Source organism: Bufo gargarizans, chromosome 3 (assembly GCF_014858855.1).
Source record: "Bufo gargarizans isolate SCDJY-AF-19 chromosome 3, ASM1485885v1, whole genome shotgun sequence".
NCBI lineage: Eukaryota > Metazoa > Chordata > Amphibia > Anura > Bufonidae > Bufo > Bufo gargarizans.
In genome coordinates, this window is record NC_058082.1 from 139,722,603 (window position 1) to 139,736,383 (window position 13,781).

Consider the following 13,781-nt stretch of genomic DNA (forward strand, 5'->3'; position numbering starts at 1 on the left):
GCTAGGGATCTGCATGGCACAGTATACCATAGCGTGATCAGAAATTGTTATGCAATCTATAGTAGCTGACTGAACCAAGGTCAGGCAGTTTTCCTGGGTCATGAGATAGTCCAGTCTCTGGTACGATTTATGAGGATTCGAATAGAAAGTATAATCCCTTCTATCTCCATGAATCAACCGCCACACATCTACTACATGGGTGTCCCGCAAGAGAGTCTGTAGGGACTTCAGTGCCCTGAACGATGTAGCCGATTTCTTGGACGAAGAGTCCAGTAGCAGATTTAGAGTCAGATTAAAATCTCCTCCAATAATCAGCCAACCAGAGGCAAATGCGGCTATCTTATCCAGGGTTTCCATAAGCCAGTGAACTGTTTTCATATTTGGTGCATATAGATTGCATATTGTATATTTGGTATGGCCTATCTCGCAGTTTAGCAGGAGATATCTGCCTCCCGGGTCTGCCAATTGTGAATGGAGGGTGAGCGGAACATTCTTTTTAAACTCTATACTGACTCCCCTGGATGCAGCATTATCAGAACATGAATGGTACCAATAATGAAAAGCAGAGTTACCCAGGTTGGGAATATGATGGGTTGTGAAATGCGTTTCCTGTAGCATAATAATATCTATCGCTGCCTTTTTAATACTACGGAAAACACGGCTCCACTTGACCGGACTGTTGCAGCCATGTACATTGTAAGTGGCAATATTAAGAACTAACGGTGCCATTCATGTGCCAACAATATGAAATTGAATCCCTTGCAAGCATAAGAACAACCAGAAGGTGGAGCACAAAACATTAGTTGAAAAATAACAACCAACTGAGTATGAATCCTGCATATATGAAACATAGCAAGAAACCCTTAAAGAGTTCCCGTTAAATGAAGGGGGGTAGGGAACTAAATAACATCAGTATTCCCTGATCGGCCTAGATTCCCCTTACAGCATATTGTGCAGATAATAAAGGTTGAATAACTACCCAACAATAATAATGCCATGAGATCAACGTATCTAACCTATAGGAAGTAGCATTAGATAAGATAAGTGAACAGTAGCTTCATAACCATATGCTCAACTAGTGATATATGGAGAGCTTAAGGGGGATGGGGAATTGCGTTAGTCAAAATACCCTGATAAGCAATGTCCCCTTATGCTTACAAGACCGTGAGCATCCTCGCAACGGCCTTAGCTTCAGGTGTCCATATCTCTGCTTGCTGTCTTCTTACTACGACCGATTCTCTGTTGCTTCAGCTTTTGCCAAGGTGAAACTTGAGGTAATGGTGGAAGTTCCTCCTTCGAAGGAACAGGGAGCCAGGAAGGGACATCAACAGGTGCCAGATCCAGCATTTCCCAGACTGGTGTTAAGTCCGCAGGCGTTCTGACAGTGAACCAGCGATTCCCCGCTGTAATCAAGATGCCAAATGGGAACAGCCACCTATAAGGCAACGTAGAGGACCGGAGAAGATCAGTTAGCGGTTTAAGCATTCTTCTTTTTTGAAGCGTGGAAGCCGCCAGGTCTTGATAAATTCGAATGCTTCTCCCCTGTAGGTGTACATCTCCTTTAGCCCTTGCCTTTTGTAAAATTTCCTCAGTGTTCCCGGTAGCTCAGTAAGCCACAGATGATGTCTCTAAGATTCTCAGAGGACCCAGGTTTTGGCCTCAATGCTCTATGCCCTCGTTCCACTGTTACCCCTTTGGCCCGCTTCGGCCCCAGCAGAGAAGTGAAAAGCAGGCCCATGGCACTCATCAAATCCTCCTTCTCCTCTGCCTCTGGTAATCCTCTAATTCTAATATTGCACCGTCTACTCCTGTTCTCTTGATCCTCCATCTGGAGGAGTAAACTGTTCATGGCTCCAGTATGTGCCCCCAGTGAGTCTTTAACCGCCGTATTGAAAGACGGCATGGCGTCTTGCACCTGCTCCAGGGACTCAACTCTGTCCCCAATATGGCGCACATCCGCCTTGATTGTAGCGAGGTCTGCTGCGATTGGGGCCAGCGCTTTGTGGAGTGCTTCCTCTAGAAAGTCTCGGGTGAGTGCTGCTGAATCGTCCTTAGGTTGTGACCCACATACCTCTCCCATTTCTGTGTGCTGAGTATCATGACTCGAATCGCTAGAGGCTCCGTCTTCCCCATGCCGCTTCTGCGCCATCTTGCCTGAGTGTGCGGGTGTCTGAGGAGTCGATTTCTGGAAATATTTTTCCATGTCAGGGTGTTGAGGAGGGTCCCGTTTCTGGTCGGCATAGACTCTAGCAGGATCTTTAGGCTGAATCTTCATCCCTGCTCACGGGTAGTGCTGATAAATAGGCTGGAGTGGAATCTAGTAGCGGGTGCTCCACTCTCAAGCAGCTGCCATCAAGCTCGGTCAGGCCACGCCCCCCGTCATTCACATTTGATTAGTGCAGCACCTAACTAATCCGTACACTCACAGCAGTGAGTGGATGTGCACGTCATTGTGGTTCTCTTGGGCCATGTGGCTATTTTTGGGTGTCTGTGACGGTCACGTACACTACACACAGGGGGGAAGATAGTGACCACTGCGCTCCACACTCACCCCTGGCCCTGCCTACTTGCCTCGCAAGTCCTAATGACAGGGTACAACTAGATGTCAGTCCCTAACTTAGGATACGTGCTGGGAAGACAGACAAGACAAATAACGGAATGTGAACGGACCGGGTCAATAGCTAGAGAGCTACGCAGTACTAAGGAATGAGCAGAGAATAGTCAGCAAAAGCCGAGGTCAAATACCAGGAGAGTAACGAAGTACCAGAGGAGTCCGCAAAGAATCATCAGGTGGATGCTGGGGTCAGGATACCAGGAGAGATTCGCAGTACAGGAGGAGCAGGCAAAGGATCGTCAGGGAACAGGATCAGGTAGTATTCAGTAGTCCAACAAAATGCCAGGAACCTAGAATTAACAGGCAATCTGTGGCCAGCAGGCTGCCTGTATTTATAGTCGGGTCTGAGGGTCATGTGACATGGCCAGCGTCACATGACCGACAGACAGACAAGTCGAGCACAGACAAGGCAGACCTAGGAGCAGGGAGCCTCCCAGCTAGCAAAGCCGCCCTGACAACGAGGCCAAACACAGATCCTCGCTCCTGAAGCTAAGCAGAAGGTCTGTGGCTGATGGGAGACCGAGTGCGCCCTTGGCGCCCCGTGACAGTGTATGTAAGTAATTGAGACACTGACATTTTTTGTGGGGGTATAACCACCACTGTTGTTGGCTTTTGTTTCAATAAATTGTTTGAAATGAGGAAATCACCATGCATGCTTCTACTTAAATACCCTACTCTTATGATATAATATCACTGTAGTGTGAACATTTTCCATAATTTTCAGTAGTGTATATATATATATATATATATATATATATACAGTACAGACCAAAAGTCTGGACACACCTTCTCAGTCAAAGTGTTTTCTTTATTTTCATGACTATGAAAATTGTAGATTCACACTGAAGGCATCAAAACTATGAATTAACACATGTGGAATTATATACATAACAAAAAAGTGTGAAACAAATGAAAATATGTCATATTCTAGGTTCTTCAAAGTAGCCACCTTTTGCTTTGATTACTGCTTTGCACACTCTTGGCATTCTCTTGATGAGCTTCAAGAGGTAGTCACCTGAAATGGTTTTCACTTCACAGGTGACCCCTGTCAGGTTTAATAAGTGGGATTTCTTGCCTTATAAATTGGGTTGGGACCATCAATTGCATTGTGGAGAAGTCAGGTGGATACACAGCTGATAGTCCTACTAAATAGACTGTTAGAATTTGTATTATGGCAAGAAAAAAGCAGCTAAGTAAAGAAAAACGAGTGACCATCATTACTTTAAGAAATGAAGGTCAGTCAGTCCGGAAAATTGGGCAAACTTTGAAAGTGTCCCCAAGTGCAGTCACTAAAACCATCAAGCGCTACAAAGAAACTGGGTCACATGCGGACCGCCCCAGGAAAGGAAGACCAAGAGTCACCTCTGCTGCAGAGGATAAGTTCATCCGAGTCACCAGCCTCAGAAATTGCAGGTTAACAGCAGCTCAGATTAGAGACCAGGTCAATGCCACACAGAGTTCTAGCAGCAGACACATCTCTAGAACAACTGTTAAGAGGAGACTGTGTGAATCAGGCCCTCATGGTAGAATAACTGCTAGGAAACCACTGCTAAGGACAGGCAACAAGCAGAAGAGACTTGTTTGGGCTAAAGAACACAAGGAATGGACATTAGACCAGTGGAAATCTGTGCTTTGGTCTGATGAGTCCAAATTTGAGATCTTTGGTTCCAACCACCGTGTCTTTATGCGACGCAGAAAAGGTGAACGGATGGACTCTACATGCCTGATTCCCACCGTGAAGCATGGAGGAGGAGGTGTGATGGTGTGGGGGTGCTTTGCTGGTGACACTGTTGGGGATTTATTCAAAATTGAAGGCATACTGAACCAGCATGGCTACCACAGCATCTTTCAGCGGCATGCTATTCCATCCGGTTTGTGTTTAGTTGGACCATCATTTATTTTTCAACAGGACAATGACCCCAAACACACCTCCAGGCTGTGCAAGGGCTATTTGACCATGAAGGAGAATGATGGGGTGCTGCGCCAGATGACCTGGCCTCCACAGTCACCGGACCTGAACCCAATCTAGATAGTCACTTTAATGGATGTGCCGCGGTACTCTTATATTTATCATATATATATATATATATTATTTTTATTTTTTTTATAAATAGCTACTGTATTTTTCGCTTTATAAGGGTACTTTCCCACTAGCGTTATTCTTTTCCGGCATAGAGTTCCGTCCGGAAAATAACTTATCAGCTAACCTAACCTAATGTATTCTGAATGGAGAGCAATCCTTTCAGGATGCATCAGGATGTCTTCAGTTCAGTCTTTTTGCCTTTTCAGGATAGAGATAATACCGCAGCATGCTATGGTTTTATCTCCGTCCAAAATTCCGGAACACTTGCCCCAATGCCGATCTTGCATTTTCTCCCATTGAAATGCATCAATGCCAGATCAGGCCCGAGTGTTCCAGCAAAACAGATCCGGCATTGCGGTCTGCGCATGCTCAGACCGCAAAAAATGTGAATAAAATAGATGCTGGATCCGTTTTACCAGATGACAACGGAGAGACGGATCCGCATTTCAATGCATTTGTCATACGGATCAGGATCCTGATCCATCTGACAAATGCCAATAGTTTTCTTATGTTTTGAAGGATCCGGCAGGCAGTTCTGGTGACGGAACTGCCTGCTGGAATCCTCTGCCGCAAGTGTGAAAGACCCTAAGATGCACTTTTTTCCCCCAAAAGCGGGGAGAAAATGTCAGTGCGTTATATAAAGCGAATGGTGCGCTGACACTGATACATCGCCAGCCGCTATGCTGCACAGCGCGGTCTGAGATGTATAAGTGGGGAGGGAGGAGGGTCTGGAGGCCGGCAACTGATCGTGCCGGGGCCCGGTGCAGTCACTGTACTCTTTTACATCGGGCCCGGGGCACAGCAGTCTTCATATGTAAAGTGTAGTCATTAAATCCTTAACCTCTTGGTTAGCTTTATTAAAGTAGCGCAATCCTCTGTAGTGGTACTATCAAACTACCGTAGCAGGCCTCACTCCGTAACGCGCCTTCTCCGCCTGCTCCATTAATAAAAGTGGATGGAGTAGCCCGTGATGGAGTGAGTGACCTTACGATGCCGGCAGGCCTGCTACAGTAGTTCGATAGTGAGTACTACTACAGAGGATTGCGCTACTTTAACAAAGCTAACCAAGAGGTTAAGGATTTATTACATGACTGCAGTTTAGATATGAAGACTGCTGTGAGTGGGGCCAGGTGTATTGGGGGGGTCACTATTTACACAGGAATATTGTTATTAGTGATGAGCAGCAGGGGTCATATTCGAATTCGCGATATATAGAGCAATATAGCTAATATAGTGCTATATTCGTTTTTCAGAATATTCGTAATATTCAAAAACAAGAATATAAAGCAATATAGCGAATATTAAATTAAAAAAAGAATATAATCAATTTAGCTAATATACACTACGTGCAGAATTATTAGGCAAATGAGTATTTTGACCACATCATCCTCTTTATGCATGTTGTCTTACTCCAAGCTGTATAGGCTCGAAAGCCTACTACCAATTAAGCATATTAGGTGATGTGCATCTCTGTAATGAGAAGGGGTGTGGTCTAATGACATCAACACCCTATATCAGGTGTGCATAATTATTAGGCAACTTCCTTTCCTTTGGCAAAATGGGTTAAAAGAAGGACTTGACAGGCTCAGAAAAGTCAAAAATAGTGAGATATCTTGCAGAGGGATGCAGCACTCTTAAAATTGCAAAGCTTCTGAAGCGTGATCATCGAACAATCAAGCGTTTCATTCAAAATAGTCAACAGGATCGCAAGAAGCGCGTGGAAAAACGAAGGCGCAAAATAACTGCCCATGAACTGAGAAAAGTCAAGCGTGCAGCTGCCAAGATGCCACTTGCCACCAGTTTGGCCATATTTCAGAGCTGCAACATCACTGGAGTGCCCAAAAGCACAAGGTGTGCAATACTCAGAGACATGGCCAAGGTAAGAAAGGCTGAAAGACGACCACCACTGAACAAGACACACAAGCTGAAACGTCAAGACTGGGCCAAGAAATATCTCAAGACTGATTTTTCTAAGGTTTTATGGACTGATGAAATGAGAGTGAGTCTTGATGGGCCAGATGGCTGGATTGGTAAAGGGCAGAGAGCTCCAGTCCGACTCAGACACCAGCAAGGTGGAGGTGGAGTACTGGTTTGGGCTGGTATCATCAAAGATGAGCTTGTGGGGCCTTTTCGGGTTGAGGATGGAATCAAGCTCAACTCCCAGTCCTACTGCCAGTTTCTGGAAGACACCTTCTTCAAGCAGTGGTACAGGAAGAAGTCTGCATCCTTCAAGAAAAACATGATTTTCATGCAGGACAATGCTCCATCACACGCGTCCAAGTACTCCACAGCGTGGCTGGCAAGAAAGGGTATAAAAGAAGAAAATCTAATGACATGGCCTCCTTGTTCACCTGATCTGAACCCCATTGAGAACCTGTGGTCCATCATCAAATGTGAGCTTTACAAGGAGGGAAAACAGTACACCTCTCTGAACAGTGTCTGGGAGGCTGTGGTTGCTGCTGCACGCAATGTTGATGGTGAACAGATCAAAACACTGACAGAATCCATGGATGGCAGGCTTTTGAGTGTCCTTGCAAAGAAAGGTGGCTATATTGGTCACTGATTTGTTTTTGTTTTGTTTTTGAATGTCAGAAATGTATATTTGTGAATGTTGAGATGTTATATTGGTTTCACTGGTAAAAATAAATAATTGAAATGGGTATATATTAGTTTTTTGTTAAGTTGCCTAATAATTATGTACAGTAATAGTCCCCTGCACACACAGATATCCCTCTAAAATAGCTAAAACTAAAAACAAACTAAAAACTACTTCCAAAAATATTCAGCTTTGATATTAATGAGTTTTTTGGGTTCATTGAGAACATGGTTGTTGTTCAATAATAAAATTAATTCTCAAAAATACAACTTGCCTAATAATTCTGCACTCCTTGTAGTGTTATAATCGTTTTTTATCGAAAATTCACTATATATTCTTATTTTAGAATATTGTGAATATTCTAAAAAACAAATATATAGCACTATATCGAATATATTTGTTTGTTAGAATATTTATCTTTTTTTTTTTTCAATCTGTACAGTTTTTCCACTTCGGCATACTCCTACCCGACAAGCGTCCCCGTCACCATGGAACTCCTGGGGGTTAGAATATACCATAAGATCTGAGTTTTCACAATCTCACTAAGATCGTAAAAACTCAAATCCGATGGTATATTCTAACCCCCAGGCATTCCCATGGTGACGGGGATGCTTGTCGGGAAGGAGTATGATGAAGTGGAACAACTGTACAGATTGAAAAAAAAAAAGACGAATATTCTAAAAAAACTAATATATTTGATATAGTGCTATATATTTGTTTTTTAGAATGTTCGTCATTTTTCCCATCTAAAGTCATGACTCCTCCCTGCTTAAGTCGCTTGTGGGCCAATGACTCATTGGCCCACAAGCAAGAAGCAGGGAAGAATCATGTGTTCAGATGGGAGAAAATAACGAATAGTACCTATAACGAATATATAGCACTATATTCAAAATATTTGCGAATTCTCGAAGTTGCGATATTCACGATAAAATTTGCTTTTCAAATATTCGTGCTTAACACTAACTGTTATGTGGGGATCTGTAGATGACACATATATAGCATAAGATGCTATATACAGGTGAAACTCAAAAAATTTGAGTATTGTGCAAAAATCTATTTATTTCAGTAATGCAAATTAAAAGGAATTGCATTAATGCAGCTTAAAATTTGAATTTTGTGAAAATATTCAATATTCTAGGCTCAAAATGTCACACTCTAGTCAGCTAATTAATGCATATCCACTGAGCAAAGGCTGCCTCAAAATTATCCAAATGACCTCAAAATTATCCAAATGATAGCAAATACAGGCTTGAAATATCTCGCTTTGCCTGTAATAAGTATATCTCATATGTTAGTTTCACCTTTTAAGTTGGATTACTGAAATAAATGAACTTTGCACAATATTCAATTTTTTTTTGTTTTACCTGTATGTGTCATACACAGATCCCCCCCATAACAGTGTCATCCACAGCTATCCCCATAACAGTGCGTCATCCACAGATGCCCCTATAACTGTGTGTCTTCCATAGATGCCCCATAACAGTGCGTTTTCCACAGATCCCCATAACAGTGTCATCCACAGATCCTTCATAGCAGTGTGTCACCCACAGATCCCCATAACAGTGTCACCCAAAGATCCCCATAATAGTGGCATCCACAGATCCCCCATAACAGTGTGCCACTGACAGATCCCCATAACAGTGGCATCCACAGATCCCCCATAAAAGTGTGGCATCCACAGATTCCCCATAACAATGTGTCATCCACAGATACCCCCATAACAGTGTCATCCACAGATCCCCTATAACAGTGTGTCATCCACAGATATCCCCATAACAGTGCGTCATCCAGAGATCACATCCATAACAGTGTCATAAACAGATCCCCCATAATACTGTCATCCACAAACCACCTTTAGTTCAAAACCCACCAAAAGCACACCTTTTTGTTCATGCTTATACACTGTCAGAATGTTGAGAATACCCTATATCTGGAGTTAGGCAGGGGGCTCCTAAGCAGAGCAGGAAAGGATAGAGGGTCAGTTGTCCTACTGCGAAAATTCCTGGAAAGGTACCTTGCCAATCTGGCTAGAGCAGCTGCACACTATGTTAGTAAGTGGGTGTCACACCATTGTTCTCCCTCAATGCCTGGCTGGTGAGTGCAGGCCACAGTGTTCTCTACAGGATAAATAATTTTATATATATATATATATATATATATATATATATACAAACCGGATTCCCAAAAAGTTGGGACACTAAACAAACTGTGAATAAAAACTGAAAGCAATGATGTGGAGATGGCAAATGTCAATATTTTATTTGTAATAGAACGTAGATGACAGATCAAACGTTTAATCAGAGTAAATGTATCATTTTAAAGGAAAAATACGTTGATTCAAATTTTCACAGTGTCAACAAATCCCCAAAAAGTTGGGACAAGTAGCAATAAGAGGCTGGAAAAAGTAAATTCGAGCATAACGAAGAGCTGGAAGACCAATTAATACTAATTAGGTCAATTGGCAACATGATTGGGTATAAAAAGAGCTTCTCAGAGTGGCAGTGTCTCCCAGAAGCCAAGATGGGTAGAGGATCACCAATTCCCACAATATTGTGCAGAAAGATAGTGGAGCAATATCAGAAAGGTGTTACCCAGCGAAAAATTCCAAAGACTTTGCATCTATCATCATCAACTGTGCATAACATTATTCGAAGATTTAGAGAATCTGGAACAATATCTGTGTGTAAGGGTCAAGGCTGTAAAATGATCTATGGGCCCTTAAACGACACTGCACCACAAACAGGAATGCTACTGTAAAGGAAATCACAGAATGGGCTCAGGAATACTTCCAGAAACCATTGTCAGTGAACACAATCCACCGTGCCATCTGCCGTTGCAGCTGAAACTCTACAGTGCAAAGAAGAAGCCATTTCTAAGCAAGATCCACAAGCTCAGGCGTTTTCACTGAGCTAGGGATCATTTAAAATGGAGTGTGGCAAAATGGAAGACTGTTCTGTGGTCAGACGAGTCACGATTCGAAGTTCTTTTTGGAAATCTGGGACGCCATGTCATCTGGACCAAAGAAGACAAGGACTACCCAAGTTGTTATCAACGCTCAGTTCAGAAGCCTGCATCTCTGATGGTATGGGGTTGCATGAGTGCGTGTGGCATGGGCAGCTTGCATGTCTGGAAAGGCACCATCAATGCAGAAATATATATTCAAGTTCTAGAACAACATATGCTCCCATCCAGACATCATCTCTTTCAGGGAAGACCCTGCATTTTTCAACAAGATAATGCCAGACCACATTCTGCATCAATCACAACATCATGGCTGCGTAGGAGAAGGATCCGGGTGCTGAAATGGCCAGTCTGCAGTCCAGATCTTTCACCTATAGAGAACATTTGGCGCATCATAAAGAGGAAGGTGCAACAAAGAAAGCCCAAGACGATTGAACAGTTAGAGGCCTGTATTAGACAAGAATGGGAGAGCATTCCTATTTCTAAACTTGAGAAACTGGTCTCCTCGGTCCCCAGACGTCTGTTGAGTGTTGTAAGAAGAAGAGGAGATGCCACACAGTGGTGAAAATGGCCTTGTCCCAACTTTTTGGAGATTTGTTGACACCATGAAATTCTGATTCAACATATTTTTCTCTTAAAATGGTACATTTTCTCAGTTAAAACTTTTGTTCCGTGATTTATGTTCTATTCTGAATAAGATATTAGAAGTTGGCACCTCCACATCATTGCATTCAGTTTTTATTCACGATTTGTATAGTGTCCCAACTTTTTGGGAATCCGGTTTGTATATATATATATATATATATATATCTTTATCCTGTTCTGTACAGTTTATATGTGTTTTTAAACAAATCTTGATATATCCTACTGCCTTACAATGTGATTTTTATTTAGGTCTCTGATGGTATTCTGCAATCTGCAAATAATCCCAGCAGACGAACTTGCTCTTCAGAATGTACAGTGGGATGCGAAAGTTTGGGCAACCTTCTTAATCGTCATGATTTTCTTGTATAAATCATTGGTTGCTACGATAAAAAAATGTCAGTTAAATATATCATATAGGAGACACACACAGTGATATTTGAGAAGTGAAATTAAGTTTATTGGATTTACAGAAAGTGTGCTATAATTGTTTAAACAAAATTAGGCAGGTGCATAAATTTGGGCACTGTTGTCATGTTATTGATTCCAAAACCTTTAGAACTAATTATTGGAACTCAAATTAGCTTGGTAAGCTCAGTGGCCCCTGACCTACATACACAGGTGAATCCAATTATGAGAAAGAGTATTTAAGGGGGTCAATTGTAAGTTTCCTTCCTCTTTTAATTTTCTCTGAAGAGTAGCAATATGGGGGTCTCAAAACAACTCTCAAATGACCTGAAGACAAAGATTGTTCACCATCATGGTTTAAGGGAAGGATACAGAAAGATGTCTCAGAGATTTCAGCTGTCTGTTTCCACAGTTAGGAACATATTGAGGAAATGGAAGACCACAGGCTCAGTTCAAGTTAAGGCTCAAAGTGGCAGACCAAGAAAAATCTCGGATAGACAGAAGCGACAAATGGTGAGAACAGTCAGAGTCAACCCACAGACCAGCACCAAAGACCTACAACATCATCTTGCTGCAGATGGAGTCACTGTGCATCGTTCAACCATTGGGTGCACTTTACACAAGGAGATGCTGTATGCGAGAGTGATGCAGAGGAAGCCTTTTCTCAACCCACAGCACAAAACGTGCTGCTTCAGGTGGGCTAAAGCACATTTGGACAAGCCAGCTTAATTTTGGAATAAGGTGCTGTGGACTGATGAAACTAAAATTGAGTTATTTGGCCATAACAAGGGGCGTTATACATGGAGAAAAAAGAACACAGCATTCCAAGAAAAACACCTGCTACCTACAGTAAAATATGGTGGTGGTTCCATCATGCTGTGGGGCTGTGTGGCCAGTGAAGGGACTGGGAATCTTGTCAAAGTTGAGGGACGCATGGATTCCACTCAGTATCATCAGATTCTGGAGACCAATGTCCAGGAATCAGTGACAAAGCTGAAGCTCCGCCGGGGCTGGATCTTTCAACAAGACAACGACCCTAAACACTGCTCAAAATCCACTAAGGCATTTATGCAGAGGAACAAGTACAATGTTCTGGAATGGCCATCTTAGTCCCCAGACCTGAATATAATTGAAAATCTGTGGTGTGATTTAAAGAGAGCTGTCCATGCTCGGAAGCCATCAAACCTGAATGAACTAAAGATGTTTTGTAAAGAGGAATGGTTCAAAATACCTTCAACCAGAATCCAGACTCTCATTGGAACCTACAGGAAGCATTTAGAGGCTGTAATTTCTGCAAAAGGAGGATCTACAAAATATTGATTTCACTTTTTTTTTTTTGTGGTGCCCAAATTTATGCACCTGCCTAATTTTGTTTAAACAATTATAGCACACTTTCTGTAAATCCAATAAACTTCATTTCACTTCTCAAATATCACTGTGTGTGTCTCCTATATGACATATTTAACTGACATTTTTTATCGTAACAACCAACGATTTATACAGGAAAATCTTGACGATTAACAAGGTTGTCCAAACTTTCGCATCCCACTGTAGTTTTTTAAACGGTTCACAGAACGCGTTGCGGCATGTCAGCCTTCCTCTGTTGGTATTCTGGCACTAATAGTACTACAAACTACACAATTTTTGCCATGAATATACTGGAACTTTGGCAAAAAGGTAAAAAAAAACTAATACTGTATAAACAAAACCATACATTCATTTGAAAAATTAATTGTATTCAGTGGCAATATTGATTAAAATTGGAAAGTTGGTCTATTACTTTTTCAAAGTACTGAACACAAACACGATCATACTAATTGTTATAATAACTTTGAAATAACAACATCAAATATTTTAATGCAGTCTGCAATGTACTTAAATTAACAGCCATTTAGAACATTTCATCTTTAATTATTTTCATGTATTCACAGTACACATCTTTTCAGACACAACAGCCAAAGCACTGAAGGAAAATAATTATTTAGTCTCCTGTAATCCTATATAGTACAAAAAAGAGTATTAACATCTCAGCTGGATATACACTGTGGTAGAATTCAGAAAGCGGACTTGTCATGTTTAATATTTTATACATAAAAATTCATGTTATAAGAATAAAATTATCATATTTGTTCTGCCTACCCGTGTCTATTTATTTCTACATCCTAAAAAAACAGACAAAAAGCACCCAGCAGTGTATAAACCACTTAACAATAGAACACAAGAAGAGTAACATCGTGAAACTAGGCAGTAAAACACATTTAAGAAAACATGTTAAAGAGAAAAAGAAAGTTTTCTACCCTTTTAATTCTGATGATAATTAGAAAAATCACAATATTGTGCAAATAATTAAATTTTTATAAATTTGATTAATATTATTCAGTAAAACATAGTTTGAAAACTTTCTTGGGTGTGAATATAATTTAGAATTGCAATATATGCCATCAGAATGCTGATAGTAGTATTGGTGCAATTCTAGA